General features: G+C 40.5%; 1 protein-coding gene across 3 annotated transcripts in view; it reads right to left on the bottom strand.

Annotated features, from left to right (window-relative positions):
• The window catches only part of SPOCK3 (SPARC (osteonectin), cwcv and kazal like domains proteoglycan 3), a 182470-nt gene that overhangs the window by 156264 nt on the left and 8190 nt on the right, over positions 1–18016 (bottom strand). The gene's annotated exons all lie outside the window — the stretch shown is intronic.

Genomic DNA, 18016 nt, shown 5'->3' with positions numbered 1-18016 from the left:
GAAGGATGCAAGCCTGAGTCGAGCTTCAGTCCTTTTGCTAGTATTGAACTTGCAGCCTTATGGTTTGTGAGTGAGTGGCTGCAGTACAGACATTAAACCACTGCGCCACCAGGGCTGGTCTCTGTGATTAACTGTCAACACTAGTGCAGAGTATTTAGTGATGTGTGAAAGATGCATTGCCTCTTTCTCCCAAGCAATCCAACAACTTTACCTTCCCTGTGAAGCAGAAGAAAGCTGAGCAAGTAAGTGAGGAACAAAAAGAGCAATAAGCAAAATGCAGCGACAGCAGCATGGTGAGACTGAGAGAAGGCATAACTACCGTATTTTCCATATGCCGTATAAGACGACTCTCAACTTTTCCAGTTAAAATATAGAGTTTGGGATATACTTGCCATATAAGACTTCTTCTCTTCCAGTGTACACCAAATATTTTTTTAAAAAAAAACTTCAGATTTGCTTTCAATATGGTAATTTTAATTCAAATGCTTATGACATGCAGGTACTTAGCAGGAAAACTTGTTGTCTACAAAGCCTGCTTGGATTGGATTGTATACAAAGCCCACAGATTCTCCAGTCCTGCTCGGAAGTTTCAGCACTCGCCCTATAAGATGAAACCCAGCATATAAGACGACCCCCGACTTTTGAGAAGATTTTCCTGGGTTAAAAAGTAGTTTTATATGCCAGAAAATACAGTAATCTAAAAGGTCTAATCTGTACTGCAGAAATGATGTCGTTTGACACTGCTTTAACTGCCATTACTCCATCCTATGGAATCCTGGAATTTGTAGTTTGTTGGAGCACCAGAGGCTAAATATATTACAAAGCTACAAATCCCAGAATTCCATAGCACTGAGTCATGATCATTTGAGCAATGTCAAATTGGATTATTCCTGCAGTGGAGATGCATCTTAAGTCTTCCCACCATAAGCATTACAAGGTAAGCAAAGCTGATAACCCCACTTACTAGTTTTGCTGCCTCTAAGTAATCAGTTTAAATGCATAGTAAATGGAGTCTTTTTACAAACATACATATAAATATTTCATAATGCCACAAGATAGCCACATATATACAAGAGAGGTAATATCTGTAAAATGTTTATTTGTAAGCTTCAGTGCAATTGCAATGACAGAAATTCCATCCAAAAACTACAGCTATATATTAGCGATGGAAAAAAGAAATCTCAATAAAAACAACAGCACACTATTTTCAAGATTTTCAGGTGAAGTCTTAGTAGTCCAATCACACAAAGCAGTATAAATGTATTATACTAAGGCATAAAGATGCTTGTTTACCAAGCACTGCTGCTCCCTTCTGCACAGCCAAGAACTAGCCAAACAGGTGAAAGGAGAATAGTGAAACAGGAGCCACAAATGATTTCCTTCTGTGAGCCACAAAAACAAACAAAGGTTGAGAAGAACATATAGCAATCATTGACCATAAAGGTACATAGTGGCCTGTGCTGCACTGCAGAAATTGAGAGGTGATGGCGTATGCCTATCTTCTACCTCAGTAATTTTGAATATGTATCAGCAAAGGTGTACATCTGTCAATGAACATATATCTCACACTTTAAGGACCAGTAGAACACCAGATATTGTGGTATTAAAAAGTCCATGTATTTCAATATTACAGAAATCCCATTTTTAAGATAGCAAAGATTTCATGGCTGGCCATTCTGAAATATAAGAGGTGTACTTTTTCCTTATCGTTATTTATTGTGGCAGTTATCTGAAAATGTTCTTCTTATAGCAGCTTCAGTTAGAAATGTGAAAAAGATTCACTCCAAGATTTTTTATCTCCATAATATATATCACAGTTAAGAACCAGCAAGAAAAAGGATTTATGTTGGCAGCTGGATAACAAAGATCATTAATTTCAGCTTGCAAAATACATCCAGTCATTGAGCAACTGTTCATCCTGAAAGCTTATCAGTAGAACAACTAAAACTACAGTTGTTAGTAGAAGCTGTGACTGCTCGACTTATGTTGGATGAGTCATCATCTTTTTCACAATTAATTCAAAGTGAAAATATTCTTCCTTCCAATGTAGCAGTTCATCACTTGACAGAAGGTTTACTGAAAGACTGGCCCACAGTGGTAGATGTTCTCACACGTACTGAGAAGCAGGCCATCATTCTAGAATTACCAATGTCAGTCCTATTGTGCCCATTGTATCCTATAAATTTCATCTGTTAGGTTTTTCCATAGCTGAGCTCATCTGCCACTAGAATCAATCTACCAAACTGGTATCCAGATGTATCTGAAGAGTCCCTTTGCTCTTTTGAACATCAGAACTTAACAGCAATTCTCAAACTGACACTTGAGCTATCATTTTATAGCTGAATGAATAAATAAGCTGACCACAAAAATGTACTGAAGGTGCCAAAAAAAGGTGCCATGTCACCTTTCCAAGAGGCTAGTAGACTAAAACAGTGATGGTCCAAAATACAGGAGAGGAGAATAAGAAAGCTGAATGCCACATTGCATAAATGTATAAACTATCTGCTGAGGATATACTAGAAATGCCATAATAAATATTGGCTTCAGAACTTAACATAACCATTACACACATCTGAATGACACAGGTAATGACACAAGAGATGTAATTAGTGTGCTGGCGCCATTTGGGTGCTGTGACGGAGGTGCATCATCATGGTGAGCCCTGTGTCAATGGGCACGTGCCAAAATGGTGCCCTGCCAGTGCAGTTAGGCATTGGAGCATGGGGACACTCAGCCCTTACCCCGCCCATAGGCTGACACTTTTCGCCAGTCTGTACAAGGCTAAAGGTGTTCCAAGATCCCTTTGTATACTGATTTTCCAGACTAACACAGCTGTGTCTTTGAATTCAACTAATATGCAGCTCATGTGCTCACAGCAAAACAAACACGATAACTGTATGCACCAATATACCTCAAGAAAAGCATGCTCTCACCTAGAAACAAAAAAATGAAAAAAGTATGAAACATAGTGTACCTTCCCTACAAAAGTCTAAGTTATTTACTTATTATATTTATTTTAAATATTTCTAAGCTACCACTTAGGGCAAATTCCTAATAGTAAAGCCAGTTACATAAATGTAAATCTTGATTATTACATGGAATCAGAATATCTAAATTGTAGATTTAAGCAGCAAGATACATGAAATATTAGATGAGCTCTTTCAAGATGATTTTCAATGGGTATACTCAATGTTTTGAGCCTTCATTCTATCCCATATTTATCCTGCTTATCCCAAAAAGCTATACATTTTCAGAAGTGACCAAGCAAACATTCTGATCCTCCAACTTTTTTGTTTGAAGAATATTTATGATGGGAAACAATTATTATAATATTTGTACAACACCAATGAATATGTACATCACAAGCCAGTTAGCAGAGGGCTTTTATACAATACCAGCAAGAATTAAACATTACCAACAAGTACAATACCGGCAAGTATCTTCAAGTATCTTAACTGCAAAATAAAAAACAAACAAACAAAAAACACCTAGTTTCATATATAGACATCCAGCAGCTAGCAATACAACGTCAAATAGGACTGTATTTGTTCTGCTTGGCATTCTGTGTAGAAATAGCTAGAGCAATGCAATGCTGTTTCATTTCAGTGAGTGGCACACAGGAGAGCACTAATTAATGAACTGAAAATATGGGGGGAAAGCAAGCAAGGTTATATTTTGAATTGCCAGGCAATCCTTTTGAGGGGCCTGTTAAAACTAGAAACCCATAATGTAGAACAATAAATCTTAACATCATTTAAAATTTCTAAGCACATCTACCACAGAGGAAACCCGTTGAGGAGTCATTTGAAGTTAGGCAGTCTGGTGCTACTTTTTGGTTGTCTTGCAACATCTTACTAATGATGCTCAGAATGTTATGTTATGAGTAAGTGATATTATGTGTATTCACTAAAATGTTATAATCATTTATGCCTGCTCAGAAAGGAAGATGAGCAAATACATTTAAAAATCCTATATACAATGTTTCAGAAATCAAACAAAAACTTTAGCAGGAGAAGGAGAACCAATTAAGCCCAAATGTCACAGATACATTTTCATTCCACATGTACAGTTAAGTCAGCAGCTGATAGAAGCAGCAGTAGCAGCAACAGTTGCAAGAAGGCCAATAAATTGTAATGTGTCATGGAATTATGGATTATACATACCTAAACATAATTCTGAAATTCTAGTTACTGTGTCACTGAAGCCAACATGTTATCTTATGTGCATTTAGTATTAACAACATTAAGATTCATGAGGGACAAATCAGATCTCATTTTGTTACATGATTAGATAAGGGTTCATGGATTTTAAAAAATCATAAATAGCCAGGAAAGAGGGCCCAAAATAATGAATTTGATATTATACAGATTTGGGGCAGGAATACATGCATCAGTGCTTGCTGTCCACAACCACAGGAAAGCTACCATTTATATCACTGGAATCTTCCAGTGGTGATTCTGATCATGAATGAAACAGGGAAAAGGTTAAGGATCAGAAATTGCCACAGTCCAAATCTGTCTCAGTTTGACCCCATACACTGCCTAATTTTGTTTCTAAAATCCTATACAGACTAAAATCCTGTCTAATTTGGAGATTAGACATGTGGAGATTATCTGATTATTATTTTTTTAAATCAAAGGGACTCAGAAGTGGCAAAATCCTTTCCAGATGTTAATGAAATAGAATGTAAATTCTTTTGCATAATATTTATACTGACATAAAACAAAGTATGGTGCTGGTAGAGAAGATTATCTCAACAAAACCCCACAAGTTCACTGGAATCCCAAAAACTGGTGTTTACCAACAGCAGATTCAATCACTAATGGGTAAAGGAAATCACAAGCTAATGAACAACTGTATGCTAAGCAAAGAATAATGATATCTGGTTTTCTTTACCTACAGCAGCATACACACAGTGTCATAGATGAGTCTTTCTCAATATTTTATTTTGATTTTTTAACAAAAGACATACATATAGATGTCTATGCACTCACCTAGTGCATAAACAAAACATTCACAAATACTATACAATATAGCAAACAACACATAGTAATACAATACCTACAATACAATACAAACAAATACAAACACTTAAATTAATACCATTACAAACAAACAAAAACTGTCTTCCCACCCTCCAAATCAGACACAAATAGTTTTAGAACTTACATGTACTTCTTCATTTTTGCTTACTCTATATTTCCACTTTTGCCAAATCAACCTTCCTACATAAATCTCAGTATTGAAACCCCATAAATGTACGTAGGCCTTCTTTCCTATGTAAGAATAAAAGGTTCCCAGTCTTTCAAAAAAAAATCTGTCTTTCACCAAAATAGTTTGTCCATTCCAGCAATCTCTATCATCTTTAGTATCCATTCATCTTTAGATGGAATCTCCAGGTTCTTCCAGTATTTTGCATACAAAAATCTAGCTGCCAAAATTTTGAAGTGCAGCACCTTAGAATTTAGCTCTTTGACCTGTTCATTTGGGATTCCCAATAAAAATAATTCTGGTATCAAATTAATTTTAGTTTTAAACACTACCTGCATCAACAACTGTATCTGTTTCCCGAATTTCTTAGCCTGATGACATGTCCACCACATGTAGTAAAAGGACCCGTCATGTGCTTCACACTTCCAACATACATTGTTTGTTGCTTTATACATTTTAGATAACCGTACAAACGTCAAATACCCTCTATACATGATCTTGACAATTTTTTCATTAGATTGAATATATTTAAAACCTTTTGCCCATATCTTTTTCCATTGTTCCAGATGTATATTGTAGCCAAAGTTCTGGGCTCATTTATAGATGAGACTTTCTCAAAGGGATGGTTAGTTATGAGTGTCAGTAATATGAAATTAAGGCTGCATCTACACTGCAGAATTAAAGGAATGTGACACCACTTTAACTGCCATGGCTCAATGCTATGGAATCCTGGGATTTGTAGTTTTGTGAGGTATTTGTAGTTTTGTGAGATATCTCTGTTAGAGAACTGTTGCCACAACAAACAACAAATCCCAGGATTCCACAGGATGGAGCTGTGGCAGTTAAAGTGGTGTAAAACTGAAGTAATTCTTTAGTGGGGCAGCATCTGAAGAAATTCCAGGATCAGTCCACTCATGCCCTTAAGATACGTACAGTACTATTGAAAGGCTGAGCTGATGGGTTGCACTGTTGAGAAATATAGGACATGTAGTCCTCTGTGGCATCCTGAGGTTTTCCTCTGTGCTGCAATGTTTTGCTTATTACAGGGCCTTGAATTTCTTTATGCCCAAAAGCCCACTTCCACACAAACTGGCCTTGTTAGTTCTGAAAGGGAATTTGGACAACCAGAGTTGTCTCCCCTCCACATACAGAGCATATGTGTCAGCATGACTTAGCAAACTGCACAGACAAGAAAACCCTCAAAACAAATCTCTTTACTTGCTGAGAACAGAACAAATCCATGCTAACAAAGGGCCAGTTTACATCATTAGTTGAGTGGCAGTTAAGTAACAGGCTTTCCATTCAAATGGCTTTCCATTCAAACGGCTTACCTCAAATGGCAGGTCCATTGATAGAATATTTGCAATCTTAAATTGAGCTGTAATAGCCACTTCACACAACTAAATCATCACTGCAATGATATAAACCTTTACTACACTGATGTATTCATGATATACTAAATGAACCCAGGGCTCTGATGCAGAACAAAACAAGGAGGATTTTAAAAGGACTTGCTAATAAGATTTTCAATTAACATGACTAAAACAGGTTAAGTGATTTGTAATAGAAAGTTTAGAAAAAGTGAGCAAAACATAGTATAGGTTCTATTATTCAGTATTTTCCTACTTAGAAAGATGTGAAGGCATACCTATTAACAAAGTAGATGGGTTCCTGGGCATTACTTCTTTAACAGAAACTTTGATACCAGAGGCAGAAAAAACCCCAGAAAGAATGGGGATAGGTTCCTGCACCACAAAAAGAAGAGCAGCTTAAATATCATAGCCTCTTTTTAAAGACCTCCAAGGAAAGAGACTCCATCACACTCTGCGGGAGTCTGTTCCACTGTCCAACAGCCCTTACTGTCAAGAAGTTCTTCCTAACATTTAGGTGGAGTGTCTTTTCCTGTAGCTTGCATCCATTGTTCCGGGTCCTGTTCTCTGGAGGAGCAGAAAACAAGCTTGCTCCCTCAATATGACATCCCTTCAAATATTTAAACATGGCTATCATATCACCTCTTACCAGGCTAAACATCCACAGCTCCCCAAGTCATTCCTCATAGGACATGGTTTCCAGACCCTTCACCATTTTAGTCGCCCTCCTTTGGACACACTCCAGTTTCTCAATGTCCTTTTTGAACTGTGGTGCCCAGAACTGGACACAATATTCCAGGTGGGGCCTGACCAAAGCAGAATATAGTGGCACTATTACTTCTCTTGATCTAGACATTATACTTTTATTGATGCAGCCTAAAATTGCATTGGCCTTTTTAGCTGCCGCATCACACTGTTGACTCATGTTCAACTTGGACTCCAAGATCCCTTTTACATGTAGTCTTGTTCAGCCAGGTGTCACCCATCCTATATCTGTGCATTTCATTTTTCTGCCCTAAGTGCAGTACCTTACATTTCTCAGTGTTGAATTTCATTTTGTTAGCTTTGGCCCAGCTTTCTAGTCTATTCAGGTCATTTTGAATTTTGATCCTATCCTCTGGAGTATTAGCTATTCCTCCTAATTTGGTGGCGCAGTGGTTAAATGCCTGTACTGCAGCCATTCACTCGAAACCACAAGGTTGCGAGTTCAAGACCAGCAAAAGGGCCCAAGCTCAACTCAGGCTTGCATCCTTCCGAGGTCGCTAAAATGAATACCCAGACTGTTGGGGGCAAATTAGCTTACTTGCTAATTAGCTTACTTGCTGTTCACCGCTATGATCTTTGGAATAGCGGTATATAAATAAAACAAATTATTATTATTATTATTATTATTATTATTATTATTATTATTGGTGTCATCTGAAATTTGGTAAGTATCTCCCCAATTCTGTCATCCAAGTCATTGATAAAGATGTTGAAAAGCACTGGGCCCAGGACAGAGCACTTCTCTCCAGGATGAAAAGGAGCCATCACTGAGTACCATTTGGATTCGGCCAGTCAACCAATTACAAATCCATATAACAGTTACCTTGTCTAGCCCACATTTTACAAGCTTGTTTGCAAGAATGTCATGGGAAACCTTGTCAAAAGCCTTATTGAAATCAAGATACACTATATCCACAGCATTCCATTCATCTACCAAGCTGGTTATTTTATCAAAGAATGAGATAAGATTTGTCTGGCATGACTTCTTTCTCTGAAACCTATGTTGACTTTTTGTGATTATGGAATTACCTTCTAGATGTTCACAGACTCTCTGTTTAATTATCTGCTCTAGAATCTTTCCTGGTATTGATGTCAGACTAACTGGATGATAATTGTTGGAATCCTCTTTTTTCCCTTATTGAAGATGAGGACAACATTTGCTCTCCTCCAGTTTACTGGGACTTTTCCTGTTCTCCAGAAGTTCTCAAAGATTATTGCCAATGGCTCCGATATTACATTTGTCAGTTCTTTTAATACACTTTGATATAATTCATCTGGTCCTGGAGACTTCAATTCATTTAGATTAACAAGGTATTCCTGCACTATCTCTTTGCTCATTCTGGGCTGAAATTCCTCTATTCTGTCCTCTGCTCCATTATCCTCAGGTTGAGCACCCTTTTCCTTTTCTGAAAAGACTTTGGCGGGTTATAGACCACCGCTTTGAGGTGGTCTGCCGCCGCCGCTGTTTGCTCTGTGCGGGAGCCGCAGCAGCCACACCGCGCGGCTCCCGCGCAGAGCAAAAAAGGAGCTCCAAAATGGAGCTCCTTCTTGCGGCACCTCTGTGACGTCGCGAGGCGCTGCTGGCGCATTCGCAACGTCATAGGTGCCGCGACACATCTGGACGCTATGCGTCCGATACGTAAACATGGCGGCCCCCATGTGGAAGGGGCGCCGCCATGTTGTACGTATGGAATACGTACTAGGGTTAGGGGGGTGCGGAAGCACCGCCCCTTCCTAACCCTAATACGTATTCCATACGTATTTTTTGGCGGTCTGTAACCCGCCTAAGGCAAAGAAGGTGTTGAGTAATTCTGCCTTTTCTCTGCCTTCTGTTAGCATTTTGCCATCTTTTCCAAGCAGTGGCCCTACCATTTCCTTTTTCTTCCTTTTGCTGCCGACATATATTTTTTAAAAAGCCCTTTTATTGTTTTTAACCTCTCTAGCAAGCCTGAGTTCATTCTGTGCTTTAGCTTTTCTGGCTTTACCCCTACACATGCTAGCTATTTGTTTGAATTCCTCTTTGGTGATTTCCGAATTTTTCCATTTCTTATACATGTTCCATTTAAAACTTAGCTCAGTTGAAAGTTCCTTAGTCCTGGTTCCTTGAGACACCTCCCATTTTCCTTTCTCACTGGAACTGTTTTAAAGTGTGCCTTCAGTATCTCCTTTTTGAGAAACTCCCATCCATCCTGAACTCCCTTTTCTTTTAGTATTCCTGACCATGGGATCACTCCTAGTATTTCTCTAAGTTTACTAAAATCAGCTTTCGTAAAGTCTAGAATGTGTGTCTGACTATGCCTGGCTTCTTCTTTCCACTGTATAACAAACTCCAGGAGAACATGGTCACTTCCACCTAATGATCCCACCATTTGCACCCCATTAACCAAGTCATCCTTGTTGGTTAGGATCAGATCTGAAATAGCTGACCCCCTTGTTGCCTCTTCCACCTTTTGGACCATGAAATTGTCTTCCAGGCAAGTGAGGAATTTGCTAGACCTTGAGGATTTAGCTGAGTTTGAATTCCAACAAATATCAGGATAGTTGAAGTCACTCTCCTTTCTGAGTGTGTAGTCATCTGTTCTAGAAAGGCATCATCAAATTCCTCCATCTGACTTGGGGGTCTGTAGTAGACTCCCACCATAACATCCTTGTTGTTTCCCTCCCCTTTAATTTTTATCCAGATGCCCTCCACCTGGCTTCCATGATTGATGTCCTGGATCTCTTCACTGGTGTAAAAATCTCTGACATATAGTGCTATTCCTCCTCCTTTCCTGTTTGGTCTCTTTCTCTTAAAAAGGTTATACTTCTCTATTCCTACATTCCAATCATGAGACTCAGCCCACCAGGTTTCAGTGAAGCCTATTATATCATATTTGCTTTGTTATCCTATGAGTTTGAGTTCATCTTGCTTATTTCCCATGCTCTGTGCATTAGCGTAGAGACATCGCAGCCCATGGGTCCCATTTACTTGCTGCCTGTGCAAGTTTTTTTTGCCTCCCACTGTTGGGGCTTTGCACTGTTTTTCTTGTTTCCACTATGTCAGTTTGACTATTTTCTCCATCCTTTTTGCCTTCCATAATATTATCTCCCTCCCCAACGTAATTCAGTTTAAAGCCCTCCTGATCAAATTCTTGAGACTGTTGGCAAAAACATTTCTTCCAACTGGCATGAGATGCAACCCATCCATTGCAAGAAGTCCCTCCTCATGGAGCCACAGCCCATGATCCAAGAATCCAAATCATTCTTGGTGGCACCATCTGCAGAGCCAGTTGTTTACATCTGCTATTTTCCTCTCCCTTCCTGGACCGTGCCTTTCAACTGGCAGAAGAGACAAAATGACAACTTGTGCATCCATTTCTTTGGGCTTCCTACCAAGAGCCTCATAATCCCTTCTGATGTTCTGAAGGCTGTGTCTTGCAGTATCATTGGTTCCCACATGGACCAAAAGGAAGGAGTATTGGTCAGTAGGCTTGACCACTCTTGCCAGCCTGTCTATAGCATCATGGATCTTTGCCCCAGGGAGACAACACACTTCTCGAGACATCTTGTCAGGCCTACAAATCACTGCTTCCCTCAGCAAGGAGTCCCACACTACGACCACATTCCTCCTCCAAGGCTTAGCAGTGGCTAGTCCTCTGGTGGAACTCTCAGGTTTCCCTGCTCTGTGCCTGAAGTCTGTCCATCCTGCTCTTCCTGGTCCTCCTTGATAAGGGAAAGAGCTTCAAATCTATTCCCTAGCTGCGAGCTCCCAGAACAATCCCTTATTAGCCTAGTTCTCTGTGTGACATTCCTCCAGCTGTCTGCTTCCTGTCTATGTGAAGTGACCTCCTCCGCCCCAGCAACTTCCTATGTGTGGTCCTTGTCCAAGACAGTTCATTCCGTTCTGTCCAGGAAATCCTCTTACTCCCTAATATGCTGAAATGTAGCTACTCTGGACTCCAGCTGCTGGACTTTCTCCTCCAAGAGGGCTACCAACTTGCATTTGGTGCATGTGAAGTTCTCCACATCTGTAGGAAAGAAGGCAAACATCCCACAAGTGTTGCAGGTGACTGCAGCAGTTCCGTCAGTGTCCATAGTGAGAAGTCTTAAGTAATCACTGAAACAATATGTATCAGAAGACTTTGGAACTAAACATATGCGCATGTGAAATGAAACAAGCCGGTCAGGTAATCCTTGCATGAGTGAACAAAAACACTTTGAAACTTCTAAAGAAGGTTTCTTCCAAACTGCATCCAGGGATATGTTTTTTTTCTTTCACAAATCTCAGTTTTTCTTATTCTTTACATTTTGCTGGGCAGACTTATAAATATATCCTTTTTAATACATTGGGAATACCTGGTGAAGCAGGTTTATCTGCTGCCCTCTCCATCTCTCTGTCTGTCTCAATCTCTCCTTTTTTTCTGTTCATATATAAGGGATTCTGGAGGTACAGGGACGTAGCCAGGATTTTAGGAAAGGGGGGGGGGGGGTCCAGACTAAGTGCCACCATTATAATGGGGCTTGGGTGCAGCAGCGCAGCAGCACACACCATTCATTTTTCTAATGGAAGGGGGCGTTCCAGACCCCTCGGCTACGTCCCTGGGAGGTAGCTGCTGTTTGGCTTGCTTACTGTATGCCAACACGTAGAGCTACAGTAGGATCTGTTATATCAGAATCCCATTCTTTTCCAATTGAAAGTTTATTGCATTGTTTACTGCAGACATGCTGTTGCTGAAAGTCTGTGTTTCTCTAGCTATCTTTCATCATCTTCCCGGTGTTGACGCGACTAAAAAACAAAAAACTTCCAGCTACAAAGAGGAGATGGAGAAAGAGGGCTCGGTGGCAGTAAAAAAAAACTTTTCATAAAAAGGAGGTTCTTTCTCAGAGACTGTGTTAACTGAGATGTGCCTGTAGTTCAAATCATTTATCAGTAGCCACCTCATTCAGCAGCAAGTCAGTGCTGTGAGCTATGATACGAAAGCAAAACAAACTGGCCATGTTTTTTTAAATTATTAAAATTATTTCTCATGTTCAAAGAACCTAAATTTATTATTAATGGTCCAACATAAATACCATTCCATACAGCAAGGTCACCAGAACTTTAAAATAAATAAGAGAAAGCTATGGACTTCTGAAAGAAACAAAGTCTGAGCATTAAACCATACCACATTTCTGTTTCATCTCTGGCTCTTTCCAGTTCATTTATATATAAAACAAGAAAAAAGGTCTGCTGCCACTACCTATTCATACATCACATAGCTATTTATAATAGCTACAGTATAATAGGCACAGATGGTAAAAGTCAATTCCAATAAGATTAAAGGCATAAGACTAGGCTAATGGTGGGTAGCCATATCCACAGAGCAACTTACGACAAGTAAAACAAAGATTATTAAAAAGGCGATAAAGACAAGATGAAACAGTTATCTCCTTTACCTAAGATTACACGGCTAATCTAAAGAAAAACATATTAATGTTCTTCTAATTCTGAAATATCCAGCAGTATAATCAGCTTCTCTTGCTAAAGCTGTCTATGACCAATAAATATTTTTCTGCTTTTCATTTCTTAGATCAATCTGAAAACTACATGAATCCACCCCAGATTTTTCATTTTCTTTTTTTCTCCAAACCTTATATACTAGCTCAACCAAGAAATTAGTGATAATAAAGGAATTTACAGAGATCAGAGTCATTCAGTTTCTAGATTTCTAGATAAACATATAAAGACTACTTTCAAAGTTGATATATTTTATTTGACTCAGAATTTCTCTACACCCTATCTAATTATTATTATTATTATTATTATTATTATTATTATTATTTATATGCCGCCCAATCACTGGGAATCTGGGCAGCTTACAACAGAGGAATAATACAAAGTAAGCAATAACAATAAACATGAAATAAAAAGAGATATAACATAGCAACATATTGAACAATAACGATAAATTAAGATCACAATCAACAATAACCGTAAATAACAAAAACAAAATATTTAGCAAATCAACAACAGCAAATTAAACAACAAAATACATAGCAGTTAATAAAGCAAAACAAGTGAAAGGAAAAACTAACAATAAACATTCCTTGCAATTAAATAATTAAAACTGTTAACTCCATAATTGGAAGGGTCAAAGGGATGAGAAATATAAAGCCTTGGTTCTGGCACTCATTATAAAACAACAGAACATCTCATAGTGTCAGTGGGTGAAACTATCTGCTTCTTTAATAACATTACTGCTGAATAAAACAGACATTCTGTCACATGTCAAAGCTTAGATTATAAACAAGCAAATTTGCAATAAAAAGTGCAAATACTGTAGTGCAAGTCTATTTCTGCTGTGTAAACAACAGGGTTTTTTTAAAAGTTTTCATCCAGTATGTTTTCAAAAAAGGAATAATGGCAGTCTAATAGTAGATGCTCACCTACTCACTCACTGACACTATGAGATGTTCTGTTGTTTTATAATGAGTGCCAGAACCAAGGCTTTATATTTCTCATCCCTTTGACCCTTCCAATTATGGAGTCAACAGTTTCAGCAACGACTATTAAGGGCCCCTTGCATTTCTGTTTTCTTGCTGGAGACTAGATTGGTTCTTCAATCTACTGACTATAGATCTATAAAATTAGTATCTTGGGGAAGAACATAACCAGGAATACAAATGGTTTCATAGCAACTGAACCAAAGGATTTCATCGAGGATACAGCAGGACTGTGATCAAGGTCAAAAAGATTGTACTTGTCCTCCCATAGCAGAGGTCACTCTGCTGATAGCATTTGAGGGCATAATGGCCTGTTACAGACAGCCAAAATAAAGCTGCTTCGAGTCACAGTGGAGGTATGGTGTTTCAATGATGCATGCGTCCTAAGAGTCCAGAAGCCACACCAAAGCCACACTCCAGTCCTGAAGGGCTGGAGCATGGCTTTGGCGCGACTTCTGGACTCTTAGGACGCATGCATCATTGAAACACCATACCTCCACTGTGACTCGAAGCAGCTTTATTTTGGCTGTCTGTAACAGGCCAATCTTTTTTATTTCTGTTTTAGTGATTAGAGGTTTTTCTTCAGCTATTGTGTTAATGGATGTATTCATCAGCCAAATAATCTACTGGCACATAGGTTGCTAATAAAATCAAAAAGCCAAAGTAACCCCTGCACAGTTAATGAACAGATAAGTTCAACAACACAGCCTGATGGGTCCTATCTAAAATACTCTAGACCAGGGGTAGGCAACCTTTTTGAGCCGGGGGCCGGGTTGCTGTCCCTCAGGCGACTGGGGGGCCAAAGCCGGGGGTGGAGCTTCAACCCTCTGGGGCGGGGCCACGTGCCGGGGGTGGAGCTTCCACCCTCTGGGGCGGGGCTACGTGCCGGGGGGTGGAGCTTCCACCCTCCAGGGGCGGGGCCGCATGCCGGGGCGGAGCTTCCACCCTCCGGGGGCCAGGCCTCCCCATCTTTGCTGGCCCCTGACAGGGCCCCAGGCCCTGTCAGAGACCGGCAAAAAAGTTGGTGGGGGCCGCCAGCGCTGGAGGGCCCCAGCGACGGCACCGGGCCTCCCAGAGGCCCCCTGCCGCTGTCGGAGCCCTCCTGGAGGGCCCCAGCGACGGCAAAGGGCCCCCCAGAGGCCCCCTGCCGCCCTCGGAGCCCTCCTGGAGGGCCCCAGCGACAGCAAAGGCCCCCCCAGAGGCCCCCTGCCGCCCTCGGAGCCCTCCTGGAAGGCCCCAGAGACGGCAAAGGGCCCCCCAGAGGCCCTCTGCTGCCCTTGGAGCCCTCCTGGAGGGCCCCAGAGACGGCAAAGGGCCCCCCAGAGGCCCCCTGCCGCCCTCAGAGCCCTCCTGGAGGGCCCCAGAGACGGCAGTGGGCCTCCTAGAGGCCCGCCGCCGCTGCCACCGCGGCCACCCATCGTGTCTTTTCGCCACTCTGGGCGCCGCCATTTTGGGCGGCAAAATGGTGGCGAGGTCACGCGAGACTTCACCGCCATTTCGGGCGAAAAAATGGCGGCGCCCATAGCCCCAGAGGCCACTATGGGCAACACCATTTTTTTGCCCAAAATGGCGGCGCCCAGAGCAGTGAAAAGCCGTGACGGGTGGGTGCCGCGGCAGCAGCAGCGACAGCAACAGCAGCTAGGGGCCGGTCGGCAGGCCTCCGTGGGCCGCATCCGGCCTGCGGGCTGGAGGTTGCCGACCCCTGCTCTAGACCAAAGTACAGTAACACTTGAAATTGTTACAAAGGAAGGAGGTGTATTTTAATTTACCATACCTGGTCATTTTGATACAAAGTCTTAGGATCCAAATGACCTGTTCTTCCCAGCTGATTTCAACACCAACATCCAATGATGAAGCCTATGCATACATTAATGTATTAACAGTAGGGGCTTTTAACTGTATCTTTCTTGGTTATTAAACTTTAATACTAGGCCAACATAAGGGCCAAAGCAGAGAAATGTTATGAATGGTTCACTAAAGAATCCATTCCTTAAAAAGTGGTTCTTATTGAACTGGTTCTTACTGAGGAACTGTAGCTTTCCCAGTATTGCCTGGTTCTCAGGTTGAAGACAAGTAAAAGAAAAGCTATAGCAGTACAACTGAAACAGTTTCAGCACTCTAAAAAGGACATATGCACACATAAGGGAAACTTATGCACATGAATGTCCCTAACAAGATACAACCCTTTTTTACTTTACTTTTAATTTACTTAAATATTTGGAACCCACAGTACTTTCCTCAATCATTAAGTGATGGATGTTCTTAACTATGGCTGCATCTACACTAAAGAATTAATGCAATTTGACATTGGTTTAATTGCCATGGTGCCATGGAATTCTAGGATTTGTAGTTTTGTGAGATATTTCACTTTCTCTCTCAAAGCTCTGGTTCCACAACAAATTACAAATCCAAGGATTTTATTGGATGGAGGCATGGCAGTTAGTGGTCTCAGATGCATTATTTCTGAACTATGGCAGCAACCAATGGCAAAAGGTTCCAGTTTGAAAGATAGAGTAACAGTGCTCTTCGCAGCCATACATTGGCAGATACAGTGTCTAATGCGATCACTAGTAGCACTTTCAGTCTTCCCTCCTTAGATGGATCTAATTCCCAAAGGTGTACAACTTTGTTTTAATGTTTTGATGTATCACATTTAAGATAAAGCTTGATATGTTCATTTATTACTCAATAAACATGGAATTTCAATAATATAATTGACACAAGTAGAAAGAGATGTTACAAAAGTTGGTAGGATTTTGCTTGTCACTTAGCAATGCTTCCCTATAGCTGTGCTTCACCTAATGCAGGAACATGAAATTTTAAAAGCCACTATGTTGTAATAATACAAGATATTACATCTTCAGCTGAGCAGAGATATGTACAAAAATTAATGAAATGTGTACAAGATTATTATTGCAGTGTGCCTTCAAGTTGTTTCTGACTTATGGCAACCCTAAGGTGAACCTATCATGGAGTTTTCTTGGCAAGGTTCTTCGGAGAAGGTTTGCCAGCACCATCCTCTGATGCTGAGAGAGTGTGACTCCCACAAGTTCACCCAGTGGGTTTACATAGCCAAACCAGGATTGGAACTCTGGTCTGCAGAGTCATAGTCCAATGCTCAAACCACATCACCATGCTGGCTCTCAGATAAAGAGCAATTAGAAATATGGACAAGACATAAAACAAGGCTGAATTTGGATCACCAAAACCGTTTTTTAATTAAAGAGACTCACCATGGTAGGACCCAATTACTTCAAAATACCATGTTCCTTTATACAAGTATTTACAATAGCATTAAGCACCATACTAGATACAATTATACATGTTGCTCCATTTTGTGTTATTTGGAGTTTTCAAAAACAGAAGTCACATACTACATGAAAGGCCTATCAATGTCTGCTTAATCTGTTGTGTGGCCACTCAGAATATCCCCACCCCTTTTTCGTCTTGAAGGGGGGGGGGGGGGAATGGAAAGATATAACAATTCTGAATCTCTGAACACAGGAAGCTGCCATTGGTCAATTTGGCCTAGTATCATCAACTCAGAGTTACTTTTGGGTAGGAGTCTTCAAAAGCCCTCCATGAAGATCCCTGGTACTCTCTACCAAGTATTAAACCAGCCTAGGCCTACCTGGCTTCTGAAATCATACAAGAACAGATATATTTGGGGTGGCACAGTCACAATTCTTGCCCATGCAGGTGGAAAGGCAGCTTGGGAGATGGGGAAGGGCTGAGCAGAGAAAATGGCTGCCAAGGAAAGAGGTAAACCGGAGCTAGGTAAACTGTAGACCTCTACAAGTTGTTGAAGTCTGATTAATGGTAAAACCTGACTATCCAAATCATGAACATCCAAAGAGCTAAAGGTTCTCCATAGCTGGATTAAACACATCTTTATATTTGCAACTAAGCTTAACCTGATGACATTCTTGGCTGGTTTCAAGTTTTCTTTTTAAAGTGTTAACCTGCTTCTCCCCACCCCCTGTCTAATCTCACTGTCTATTGCAATTATGTGCAGTAAGTACTCAAAAATATAGCCAGTGAGTACTCAAAAATATATCTTTTCAGCTGTTTCACAGGAAAACATAGTATTTCTTTCCCCCAACAGTTACACTACATTGTCTCAAAAGCACTTTTAAAAAGTAAAAATAACTCATAAATCAGATTGTTGATAAGGTAATACACATTCTTTCATGTTTACACCAGTCAGT

The sequence above is a fragment of the Sceloporus occidentalis genome, unplaced genomic scaffold (genome assembly GCF_023333645.1).
Source record: "Sceloporus occidentalis isolate IW3139 unplaced genomic scaffold, rSceOcc1.0.p SCAF_5, whole genome shotgun sequence".
NCBI lineage: Eukaryota > Metazoa > Chordata > Lepidosauria > Squamata > Phrynosomatidae > Sceloporus > Sceloporus occidentalis.
Note: the sequence above shows the minus strand (reverse complement) of the source record. Positions and strands in the feature narration are given on the sequence as shown.